Genomic DNA, 14010 nt, shown 5'->3' on the forward strand with positions numbered 1-14010 from the left:
GCCATATAATCTCCAAAAGATAAGAATCCATGGGTTGATCATTACCTACTCCTTTGGTTTGCAAGGTCAGAATTTTCGGCCCTCTTGAAGCTCCAAGAAACCGTGAAAGCTCCCCTCTTCCTTAGCTAGATATAGTCTCCAAGTGGTTTGCTAAGTGGTCTCCAAGTTTGGTGTGATTTGGATGAATTTTGGTGCATGGATTGAAGATGAAAAATGAAGAACAATGGAGAGCTCTTCTCCTTTCTTGTTGCACGGCCAAATGAAGTGAGGAGAGAGAATGTGTTGGTTCAATTGTGGCTTCCTAAGTAAGATTCATTGTGTGGTGCAAAACCCATCTCAAAGTCAACTTGAAATAGTGCAATTAGGATGCGTTTGGACTCGATTTTTCTCGCGCGTTTGGTTCGCTAGTGCACTAAACCTCCAATGCATATATATTCATGTAAATATTATTCACTCTTAATTGTCCCGAAATAAGGGTCTAAAGTCCCTCAAATGAAGTCGCGCGTGTGAAAACGCGTACCGTCAATTTTACCGCTATAACGCGAAACTTTCGAAAATTCTTATAACGATTGCACTACTAACTATCACTTGAATATTTATTCATAAAATTACCTATTTTAGGACCATAGTACAAGTCTCCAATATTCCAAGCTTATTGTGCTACTACGCGGATAAAATCTCCAAGCACTATTCACTATTTTTACGAAACGCGCTCTAGGAAATTAATTTTTGAAACGAATCATTTTAAAAATATAACGAAGTTACATTACCATGTATTTAGGTCTAATAAGACTAGAAAATATTCCTTGGAAATAAAATCCAATTAAATAATTTATTAAGCCATAAATTGGGCATAAAATAATAGTTTTTTTTTTTTTTGCGAGTCCTCACACTATGACTTTAATATATCATCAAAACTTTCACATGTGATCTCCAACTTCTTTTTGAGATAGAAAGCCTTGTCCCGAATAAACAGATACCATATCACTTTGGAACTTTTTGTGACCAGACAGCATGGCAATTTCCACTTGAGGTTAATTAATAAGTTGATCATGAAAGACTACATGCGTGACCCAAAATTCAATTGAAAGCATGCCATCCGACAAGTGGAGAAAGCTTCTTAAATAGAAACTTTGATTGCAAAGTGGACTATTTATTCAGTTTTGGTTTTCAAAATTTTGATGAAGTTGTGATTTGCTGTTTGATTCGAAACCCAGCCAAGAGTTCTGTGTCCTTGAAACTTTTTCTAATTTAAAGAAAAATAAAAATTTTAAGTAAACATGAGATTCTTTAAATTCAAATTGTCAACTCTAGTTTCTTTAATTACCACTAGGCTCCAAACACATACACTTTACTTTTATATATGGATATGTCTAATGGGAATGAACACCTATTAAGAAACAATTCAGGTGTTAGATTTGATTAATTAGAAAAAGCGCATAAATGTATGGAAGGGTAGTAATTGTTAATGTATGTATACATAGCACATTGGATGGAATTTAGATGTGTTATGTGCACCCGTTAGGAAAACCCATCATATATAATTAGGGTTGAACTAATCCGTGCTCCTTAATCTAAATCCACATCCTTAGCATTACGATGACAATAAAGCCCATAGGGGTTTGAAAGAAATTTTTTTCAATACAAAAACTTGTCTTTCATACAATAAGAGATGTTTAAAAAATTAATTACAAATTTTAATTAAGTGAAATTGTTTGACACCATCATTCTAATTATTGATATGCTAGTATTTGCTAGAATTATATTTTAATCAACTTTGAAATGCAACGCGCCAAAAAGGAAAAAAAATTTCTTAACACAATTAAAATAAAATCTCTCATCTCCTCTTACATGATTAAAAGAGATAAAAACATTCTCGCCACCAAATAAGAGGATAAAAATAAATGCCATTAAAGGGAATGGAAAAATGTCAGAAATTTTAAGGCCATTAATAATGATATAAATTTTAAATTTAACTTAGCACCATCTATTTTTCACCCAAAAAAAGCTATTTTTTTTTTTACTGAAAAAGTATCTACTAAGCCCCATAAATGCTGTGGCTTTTTGGTCAATTTGGTTATAAGGGTGTAGATTTAGATTGTGGAGTTGTGGATTTAGCCTACCCTATAATTTATCCTTAACGATATCAACTCTATTTTTTTCAAATAACTGAATCATAAATTTAGTGACTAAATTAAGAATGCCGTGACGCAGTCACGTGTGCTTACCGTTATTTACTTGGACGAAAATCGAGTTTATTGCCAAAATAACACTCTTGCTAAAAAATATTCCCAATGTGATTTACTTTCAAAATTTATTCCCATAATGATGTTATTGTTGCCATCTAGTTATCCTGATTGCCATGCAGGATAACAAGAAAGGAAAGTTCAAATCTAATTTATAGTATCCAACATGAACTAAAAATTAAAATTTTTTTATTATAGAGGCACAAGAAGATTGCATAACTTTTATAATTTCTTTATAATTATTTAAAATGAATTCTACCATTATTGACCTTGCTATTATTGGTCTTTGATTTTTTTAAAATGTATCAAACCTATTGCATATATTTTTTCAAAAAATAAATTTTAAAAATACAAAAGTTGCAACAAAAATTGTAAGTAATTAAAAAACTTGAAGGCTATCATATTTGTTTATGTTATCATTCCTACTCCTTAAAAAGACAAGAGAATAATTTTCATTTGCCTTGAGATTATCAACTCAAAAAGCATATTTTTTAGATGTTGTTAATATAAATATTGACTTCTTAGAATTACGTTTGACAAGGGAAAAATAATGAAACAAAAAAATGCGGGAAGATTTAGAAAGAAAATTGAAGAAGATATTAGATGGGAAAGAGAAATGGAATGTGCTTTTATCTCCATCCTGACACATATGCAGCCTAAGTGGCAAAAAAAGATTATAAAGGTAATAAATTTTAAAAATAAATTACTTTGGATATATATTTTGGAAGAAGAGTTATTTTGGCAATAAACTCACTAAAATCAGTCATCAAGCTGACTGGGATAAAGACACCAGGGAGAAGTTCAGCAAACAACAAATGTCAATACTTTAATAATCGTGAATTAGTACCTATCTTAAGAAAGTCAAAACCTCTCTCTTCTTACAAAAGAAGAAATATATCGGAGTGTGCTATATTCCCTGGACTTAATTGAAAAATAATTAGATTTATTAAGTAACTAATTCTATGGTCTCGGCATTTCCAAATGCCTTCAAAATTACTGAGAAACTGACCTTTGAAAGCCCGAATTTCATGGTGGTCAAACTATGCACATGGAAATTAAAGCATTCGATTTCTCTACCTTCTCTCTACCTCAACATTTTCTCTACCGTTCTTCCTCCATAAGAGGGAGACCTTGGTCTCAAGTTAAGTTCTCCTTTCCTTTTCCTCTATTTGTATTTTTGTTTAATAAAGAGTGTGTTTGGATTGTAGATTATTTGAGATAATTTTGTGAAAAAAGTATTTTTTGATATGATGTATGTGAGATAAAAAAGTGATTGAAAAATGTGTTGATGATGCAAGCAAATCAGTGTGTGTAAATAAGGTATAAATAAAGTGTAATTTTTTACAATCCAAACACACTCAAAGTCTTTTCTAAGGTATTCTAATGAGAGTTTTGTCTCTCCCAATGGTTTTACTAGTGAGAGTTTCCTTCTCTCTTAAACTATCCTAGTGAGAGTCTTGTTTAGTTTTTTGTTATTTTTTTTCTTAGATCTAAGAATTTTTTTAGATCTATATGTATATCTGAAATTTGTTAGGTCTTCTCGTCAAATTTCAACATCAGTTTTGAGTTTAAATAAGTTGGATAGCAGATCTAAGGAAATAAACATGCACAAATATCTATGGAGTAGTTCATGCAATTGATCAGATTTGATAGTTTATGATTTATAGTATGATCTTTTATGTTTTGTAACTCTATTAAATCTAATTATTTTTTAGATCAAATATATTTGTGACATGTTCTATATATTTTCTATCATTAGTGCAGATTGTTTTGTTAAGAAAATCGTTCTGGATAATTTCAAACTAGCTTATTAATAATATTGACTTTTCTTTTATCAAAAAAAAGTATGCATATGGAAAAGCTCTAGCTAAGGTAGTAATTAATAAGAGTTAATTTCGTATACACTAAGTGCATGCATTATTATGATTGAATGCATTATATATATGTAATATTTGGATTAATTATCATACATCAAACGATAATTGTATATACACTGTCAACGTGTAGACGATTAATTAAGATAAAGAAAAGAAACAATTAACTCACATAAAAAAAATTCCTTTATAATTTGACTGTTACTATCGTTTGTGAATCTGTACTATATTTTATCTACCACCACATAAAATAATCTCTACCTGTTGTTGTGAAGAAAACATGTAACTGAGTACTGACACCAAATTAAAGTCAACATAGGCCAAAGTGCAGCATTCTTCATCCTTTTGGGGTCTTCCCCTCTTGAATTTTCTTTTGGCCTCTGGGTAGGTAAAAAATGTTCAAACAGTACTATAGAATGGTTATTATTATTCTTCTTCTTCTGCTACATACAATGTAAAGGGTAACTAAAACGTTGAATAAACTTGGTGATAAGGGCAAGAATTTTCTTTTTTTTTTTAACAAGGGCAAGAATTTCACTACCTTAAGCAAACAAGATGACCTTGCGTAGGAAAGCTAACTTGGATGAATCCCATGCCAAGTGGACAAAGTTATTGTCATCATGCATGAAGAGAACCCCAAAGTAAAGAAAAAGTCGGCAATTTGAGTTTGGACAGTCCTCAAGTAGAAGAAAGGGTTACTCCTATGATTCGCAACAGACACAATTATTTAGCATGATTTGGTATGAGATCTATTTCACTTCTCATGTCATAAATCTTTTTGGTTGAAGCAAGTGATTGACTTTGCTTCTATGAGAAGGGTCTATCAACAAATCTCATTATAGCAGCAAATATAATCTTACTTCCCGTCAGGAATGAGTATGTGTGACGCCCCGAAAACAAATGAGTTTGAGAACCCGGAAATTTTCTAATTTTCTAGGGTTTATTTTATTTAATCGCCCGTTTTTTTCTACATTTTCTTTATTAGAAAAAAAATTCCCCAGATAAAGTTTATGAGCAAAAATAGTTTTAAAATGATTTTCTAGTATCGGTTTTATATATCGGACGTGGGACCCACTAGTGCGAAAGTTCGGAAAAATTCGGCTAATAAGGTTAAGTTTTGGATACTGGTGGAAATTTATCGGGTGTTAAGAGATAAGTAGAGGAGGTGAAGTGATTGATGTGAGAGGAAACAAAAGGATAGAAATGCATTTAATGGAGTGACAAGTGTCACACTTCCATTGGTTGAAGGCTAAGACAACTATTCACCTTTTTGACCTTTCTTACCCTTGGATTAAATATCTCAAAAATTGACTAAAAATTCACTCTTTCTTTCTCCATGTTGGCCGGCCACCTTAAGCTCAAGAAGAAAGAAAACTTCTCCAATTTTAAGATTCCAACTAGCTCAAATCATCCAAACCAATTGCTTACAATTGTTTCTACTCCATAAAATCCCTCCATTAGGTGCTAGTAAGTTGTTTGGTGAAGTTTTTAAGGAAGCTAAGGTGTTCTACAACTCCTTCTCCCTTCTTTACTAGGTAAGTGGTGATTACACTTCCTCCTACACTTAATGATGCTTAATTTGTGCCTAGTGGTGGCTAAAGTGCTGAAATTTGTGGTTTGTTTCTTGGTTTGAGATGAATTGGTGAAGTTTTTATTTTATTGAGGAATTTTCTGGTTTAATGTGATCATGATGTTGTGGTTATTTATGATGGTTGGTAATGAGGGGTTATGACTCTAGTGGATGTAAATGATTGGTAATTGCAACCAATTTTGGGTTTGGAAGGAATTTGAGAAAGTTAGGGTTTCATAACCCCCTTTCTGTCCGATTTTGTATCATATGGTTAGAGGCCGAATTGTCCCTGGCTCAAAACATGAAAGTTGTAGGTATTGATGTTTTAAGGGTGCCTGTAAAATTTCAGGTCAATTGGAGTAGTGTAGAATGAGATAAACCGAAATTACTATTGCTGTTCTGGGTTTCAGGATGGCCGAACTGCGCCTGTAATTGGGTTGTTTTGACTGGAATTGTTTTGGATTTGGGTGTTGAGGTCTTCTGATGAAATGTAGCTTGATGTCCTAGCTACCATATGCCATTGGAATTTATGCATTTGGACCTGTTTAGACTGAGTTGTACTGATTACAGCATAGTGTAATTTGTAAACCTGCAATTACGGTTCTGGTTTGTTATTTGGCATATTTGACTTAGTTGTGCTGGGATTTGGACTGAGTGACCTTCTAAATTGTTGTAGCCCTGTCTCTTAGCTTCGAAACTGTGGGTCTTTCACCTTCATCCGACAATCGTAGTGCCTTTGGTGCCATTACCGCAAAATTACGTCAAAACTGTTTTTCTGGTTTTGAGCTAAACTTTCATTTCCGGACTTTTCCCTAGCTTGACTTGTACTAGTACTACTTGGAGCTTGTTGAATGGCTATTGGATGAACTTGTTGTTGTGTGTGTACCTTTGGGTTGGAACGAGGAAATAATGAAGCCATGATGGCTGGAAAAGTTAGCAAATTCAGGGGAAGTGTTGTCCGAACTTTGAAGGGATTTGTTTGCATTGGGTTTGTGATCTAAGACTTGGATTTGCACAAGGCAATGTTATATGATGGATGATTTCTGAGCCATGGAGGTGAGTGACCTCAAACTGTTTCCAAATTTACTTTTGAACCGCTTTACTTCATTATCTACTTTTGAACCGTTTTCAAAGTTACTTTTGGAACTGTTTCTTACATATCATGCGTGCTTGCATTAGTGTCTTGTTATTATTGATTTTGCTTTCAATGATTGTTAAAACGAGTTTTCTAGGCGAGTGTGTACTTTATCGCACTCGACCTAAATAAATATGAAATTTTTAATGATTAATGTTTAAATGCTACTTGCGCATGAATGTAAGCCTTTTGGGCTGAACTGGCCATTGCCCCTTGTTACCGGTCGTCTCGAGCCAGAAGCGGACTCGGTCGGGCGACTAGGAACTTGGGTGAACGTTTCGGTATACTCGAGTATTACCTTGTAGGTTGGTGGAGCCTGGCCAAAAGCCAGGGACGGGGTGATTGAATGCACGAATGAAACCAAAAATGCAATGAAATGACAGGAGAACGAACGTATCCTTTTCATGAATGTTTCTTGAATTATTGATACTCCATATTTAATGTTTTGTAAACGTTGTAATTGTTTCTAGACTTATCATTTGATTTACGACATCATTGAAATGAACTATTGTTAAACAGATTTGATTACTGATTTTATTGGTTACTCGCTGAGCTTCTAGCTCACCCCAAAATGTTTTATTCCCCCCACAGGGCTCAAGGCGAAGGAAGGGCTTGTAGTGTTTATTCATGGATTATCTCATGTATGGATTGAACTTGGATTTCCTTTTGTGTAATCATTCATATTGGGATTGTATTGAACGTTTAGAATTGATTGGATGTGTAATAGTCTAGTTTTGGACTTCCTCCTGTAGAATAGTTGGTATCAAGGATCAGAGGGGCGCAGTGGAAGCGTGGACGCTTCGCTTTTGATATGTAAAGTTTGGGAACCTTTGATGTATATTTGATATATATATCTTGAAATTCCATTGAGGATTGTAGTGAACGACTGAGTCCCGGCGAGAGCTGGGCAGGCGGCCCGCCGAACCCTCTGGTTCGCCTTAGGGGGAGGTGGGGCTGTGACAATTGGTATCAGAGCTTAGGCTTCAGATCTCTGTAGTGTATTCTAGGCTTGAAGTTTAGGATGCCGGACTGCGGGTTTGATCTGACTCTTAGTGTCTGTTTGGAATGCTTGAGTGATTCTTGCGGAATGTCTTGCATTGATTAATACAAGATGGAATGTCGAGGACGACATTCTTTTAAGGAGGGGAGATTGTGACGCCCCGAAAACAAATGAGTTTGAGAACCTGGAAATTTTTTAATTTGCTAGGGTTTATTTTATTTAATCGCCCGTTTTTTTCTACATTTTCTTTATTAGAAAAAAAATTCCCCAGATAAAGTTTATGAGCAAAAATAGTTTTAAAATGATTTTCTAGTATCGGTTTTATATATCGGACGTGGGACCCACTAGTGCGAAAGTTCGGAAAAATTCGGCCAATAAGGTTAAGTTTTGGATACTGGTGGAAATTTATCGGGTGTTAAGAGATAAGTAGAAGAGGTGAAGTGATTGATGTGAGAGGAAACAAAAGGATAGAAATGCATTTAATGGAGTGACAAGTGTCACACTTCCATTGGTTGAAGGCTAAGACAACTATTCACCTTTTTGACCTTTCTTACCCTTGGATTAAATATCTCAAAAATTGACTAAAAATTCACTCTTTCTTTCTCCATGTTGGCCGGCCACCTTAAGCTCAAGAAGAAAGAAAACTTCTCCAATTTTAAGATTCCAACTAGCTCAAATCATCCAAACCAATTGCTTACAATTGTTTCTACTCCATAAAATCCCTCCATTAGGTGCTAGTAAGTTGTTTGGTGAAGTTTTTAAGGAAGTTAAGGTGTTCTACAACTCCTTCTCCCTTCTTTACTAGGTAAGTGGTGATTACACCTCCTCCTACACTTAATGATGCTTAATTTGTGCCTAGTGGTGGCTAAAGTGCTGAAATTTGTGGTTTGTTTCTTGGTTTGAGATGAATTGGTGAACTTTTTATTTTATTGAGGAATTTTCTGGTTTAATGTGATCATGATGTTGTGGTTATTTATGATGGTTGGTAATGAGGGGTTATGACTCTAGTGGATGTAAATGATTGGTAATTGCAACCAATTTTGGGTTTGGAAGGAATTTGAGAAAGTTAGGGTTTCATAACCCCCTTTCTGTCCGATTTTGTATCATATGGTTAGAGGCCGAATTGTCCTTGGCTCAAAACATGAAAGTTGTAGGTATTGATGTTTTAAGGGTGCCTGTAAAATTTCAGGTCAATTGGAGTAGTGTAGAATGAGATAAACCGAAATTACTATTGCTGTTCTGGGTTTCAGGATGGCCGAACTGCGCCTGTAATTGGGTTGTTTTGACTGGAATTGTTTTGGATTTGGGTGTTGTGGTCTTCTGATGAAATGTAGCTTGATGTCCTAGCTACCATATGCCTTTGGAATTTATGCATTTGGACCTGTTTAGACTGAGTTGTACTGATTACAGCATAGTGTAATTTGTAAACCTGCAATTACGGTTCTGGTTTGTTATTTGGCATATTTGACTTAGTTGTGCTGGGATTTGGACTGAGTGACCTTCTACATTGTTGTAGCCCTGTCTCTTAGCTTCGAAACTGTGGGTCTTTCACCTTCATCCGACAATCGTAGTGCCTTTGGTGCCATTACCGCAAAATTACGTCAAAACTGTTTTTCTGGTTTTGAGCTAAACTTTCATTTCCGGACTTTTCCCTAGCTTGACTTGTACTAGTACTACTTGGAGCTTGTTGAATGGCTATTGGATGAACTTGTTGTTGTGTGTGTACCTTTGGGTTGGAATGAGGAAATAATGAAGCCATGATGGCTGGAAAAGTTAGCAAATTCAGGGGAAGTGTTGTCCGAACTTTGAAGGGATTTGTTTGCATTGAGTTTGTGATCTAAGACTTGGATTTGCGCAAGGCAATGTTATATGATGGATGATTTCTGAGCCATGGAGGTGAGTGACCTCAAACTGTTTCCAAATTTACTTTTGAACCGCTTTACTTCATTATCTACTTTTGAACCGTTTTCAAAGTTACTTTTGGAACTGTTTCTTACATATCATGCGTGCTTGCATTAGTGTCTTGTTATTATTGATTTTGCTTTCAATGATTGTTAAAATGAGTTTTCTAGGCGAGTGTGTACTTTATCGCACTCGACCTAAATAAATATGAAAATTTCAATGATTAATGTTTAAATGCTACTTGCGCATGAATGTAAGCCTTTTGGGCTGAACTGGCCATTGCCCCTTGTTACCGGTCGTCTCGAGCCAGAAGCGGACTCGGTCGGGCGACTAGGAACTTGGGTGAACGTTTCGGAATACTCGAGTATTACCTTGTAGGTTGGTGGAGCCTGGCCAAAAGCCAGGGACGGGGTGATTGAATGCACGAATGAAACCAAAAATGCAATGAAATGACAGGAGAACGAACGTATCCTTTTCATGAATGTTTCTTGAATTATTGATACTCCATATTTAATGTTTTGTAAACGTTGTAATTGTTTCTAGACTTATCATTTGATTTACGACATCATTGAAATGAACTATTGTTAAACAGATTTGATTACTGATTTTATTGGTTACTCGCTGAGCTTCTAGCTCACCCCAAAATGTTTTATTCCCCTCCACAGGGCTCAAGGCGAAGGAAGGGCTTGTAGTGTTTATTCATGGATTATCTCATGTATGGATTGAACTTGGATTTCTTTTTGTGTAATCATTCATATTGGGATTGTATTGAACGTTTAGAATTGATTGGATGTGTAATAGTCTAGTTTTGGACTTCCTCCTGTAGAATAGTTGGTATCAAGGATCAGAGGGGCGCAGTGGAAGCGTGGACGCTTCGCTTTTGATATGTAAAGTTTGGGAACCTTTGATGTATATTTGATATATATATCTTGAAATTCCATTGAGGATTGTAGTGAACGACTGAGTCCCGGCGAGAGCTGGGCAGGCGGCCCGCCGAACCCTCTGGTTCGCCTTAGGGGGAGGTGGGGCTGTGACAATTGGTATAAGAGCTTAGGCTTCAGATCTCTGTAGTGTATTCTAGGCTTGAAGTTTAGGATGCCGGACTGTGGGTTTGATCTGACTCTTAGTGTCTGTTTGGAATGCTTGAGTGATTCTTGCGGAATGTCTTGCATTGATTAATACAAGATGGAATGTCGAGGACGACATTCTTTTAAGGAGGGGAGATTGTGACGCCCCGAAAACAAATGAGTTTGAGAACCTGGAAATTTTCTAATTTGCTAGGGTTTATTTTATTTAATCGCCCGTTTTTTTCTACATTTTCTTTATTAGAAAAAAAATTCCCCAGATAAAGTTTATGAGCAAAAATAGTTTTAAAATGATTTTCTAGTATCGGTTTTATATATCGGACGTGGGACCCACTAGTGCGAAAGTTCGGAAAAATTCGGCCAATAAGGTTAAGTTTTGGAAACTGGTGGAAATTTATCGGGTGTTAAGAGATAAGTAGAGGAGGTGAAGTGATTGATGTGAGAGGAAACAAAAGGATAGAAATGCATTTAATGGAGTGACAAGTGTCACACTTCCATTGGTTGAAGGCTAAGACAACTATTCACCTTTTTGACCTTTCTTACCCTTGGATTAAATATCTCAAAAATTGACTAAAAATTCACTCTTTCTTTCTCCATGTTGGCCGGCCACCTTAAGCTCAAGAAGAAAGAAAACTTCTCCAATTTTAAGCTTCCAACTAGCTCAAATCATCCAAACCAATTGCTTACAATTGTTTCTACTCCATAAAATCCCTCCATTAGGTGCTAGTAAGTTGTTTGGTGAAGTTTTTAAGGAAGCTAAGGTGTTCTACAACTCCTTCTCTCTTCTTTACTAGGTAAGTGGTGATTACACTTCCTCCTACACTTAATGATGCTTAATTTGTGCCTAGTGGTGGCTAAAATGCTGAAATTTGTGGTTTGTTTCTTGGTTTGAGATGAATTGGTGAAGTTTTTATTTTATTGAGGAATTTTCTGGTTTAATGTGATCATGATGTTGTGGTTATTTATGATGGTTGGTAATGAGGGGTTATGACTCTAGTGGATGTAAATGATTGGTAATTGCAACCAATTTTGGGTTTGGAAGGAATTTGAGAAAGTTAGGGTTTCATAACCCCCTTTCTGTCCGGTTTTGTATCATATGGTTAGAGGCCGAATTGGCCTTGGCTAAAAACATGAAAGTTGTAGGTATTGATGTTTTAAGGATGCCTGTAAAATTTCAGGTCAATTGGAGTAGTGTAGAATGAGATAAACCGAAATTACTATTGCTGTTCTGGGTTTCAGGATGGCCGAACTGTGCCTGTAATTGGGTTGTTTTGACTGGAATTGTTTTGGATTTGGGTGTTGAGGTCTTCTGATGAAATGTAGCTTGATGTCCTAGCTACCATATGCCTTTGGAATTTATGCATTTGGACCTGTTTAGACTGAGTTGTACTGATTACAGCATAGTGTAATTTGTAAACCTGCAATTACGGTTCTGGTTTGTTATTTGGCATATTTGACCTAGTTGTGCTGGGATTTGGACTGAGTGACCTTCTACATTGTTGTAACCCTGTCTCTTAGATTCGAAACGGTGGGTCTTTCACCTTCATCCGACAATCCTAGTGCCTTTGGTGCCATTACCGCAAAATTACGTCAAAACTGTTTTTCTGGTTTTGAGCTAAACTTTCATTTCCGGACTTTTCCCTAGCTTGACTTGTACTAGTACTACTTGGAGCTTGTTGAATGGCTATTGGATGAACTTGTTGTTGTGTGTGTACCTTTGGGTTGGAATGAGGAAATAATGAAGCCATGATGGCTGGAAAAGTTAGCAAATTCAGGAGAAGTGCTGCCCGAACTTTGAAGGGATTTGTTTGCATTGAGTTTGTGATCTAAGACTTGGATTTGCGCAAGGCAATGTTATATGATGGATGATTTCTGAGCCATGGAGGTGAGTGACCTCAAACTGTTTCCAAATTTACTTTTGAACCGCTTTACTTCATTATCTACTTTTGAACCGTTTTCAAAGTTACTTTTGGAACTGTTTCTTACATATCATGCGTGCTTGCATTAGTGTCTTGTTATTATTGATTTTTCTTTCAATGATTGTTAAAACGAGTTTTCTAGGCGAGTGTGTACTTTATCGCACTCGACCTAAATAAATATGAAAATTTAAATGATTAATGTTTAAATGCTACTTGCGCATGAATGTAAGCCTTTTGGGCTGAACTGGCCATTGCCCCTTGTTACCGGTCGTCTCGAGCCAGAAGCGGACTCGGTCGGGCGACTAGGAACTTGGGTGAACGTTTCGGAATACTCGAGTATTACCTTGTAGGTTGGTGGAGCCTGGCCAAAAGCCAGGGACGGGGTGATTGAATGCACGAATGAAACCAAAAATGCAATGAAATGACAGGAGAACGAACGTATCCTTTTCATGAATGTTTCTTGAATTATTGATACTCCATATTTAATGTTTTGTAAACGTTGTAATTGTTTCTAGACTTATCATTTGATTTACGACATCATTGAAATGAACTATTGTTAAACAGATTTGATTACTGATTTTATTGGTTACTCGCTGAGCTTCTAGCTCACCCCAAAATGTTTTATTCCCCTCCACAGGGCTCAAGGCGAAGGAAGGGCTTGTAGTGTTTATTCATGGATTATCTCATGTATGGATTGAACTTGGATTTCCTTTTGTGTAATCATTCATATTGGGATTGTATTGAACGTTTAGAATTGATTGGATGTGTAATAGTCTAGTTTTGGACTTCCTCCTGTAGAATAGTTGGTATCAAGGATCAGAGGGGCGCAGTGGAAGCGTGGACGCTTCGCTTTTGATATGTAAAGTTTGGGAACCTTTGATGTATATTTGATATATATATCTTGAAATTCCATTGAGGATTGTAGTGAACGACTGAGTCCCGCCGAGAGTTGGGCAGGCGGCCCGCCGAACCCTCTGGTTCGCCTTAGGGGGAGGTGGGGCTGTGACAATTGGTATCAGAGCTTAGGCTTCAGATCTCTGTAGTGTATTCTAGGCTTGAAGTTTAGGATGCCGGACTGTGGGTTTGATCTGACTCTTAGTGTCTGTTTGGAATGCTTGAGTGATTCTTGCGGAATGTCTTGCATTGATTAATACAAGATGGAATGTCGAGGACGACATTCTTTTAAGGAGGGGAGATTGTGACGCCCCGAAAACAAATGAGTTTGAGAACCTGGAAATTTTCTAATTTGCTAGGGTTTATTTTATTTAATCGCCCGTTT

This window comes from Coffea arabica, chromosome 10e (assembly GCF_036785885.1).
Source record: "Coffea arabica cultivar ET-39 chromosome 10e, Coffea Arabica ET-39 HiFi, whole genome shotgun sequence".
NCBI lineage: Eukaryota > Viridiplantae > Streptophyta > Magnoliopsida > Gentianales > Rubiaceae > Coffea > Coffea arabica.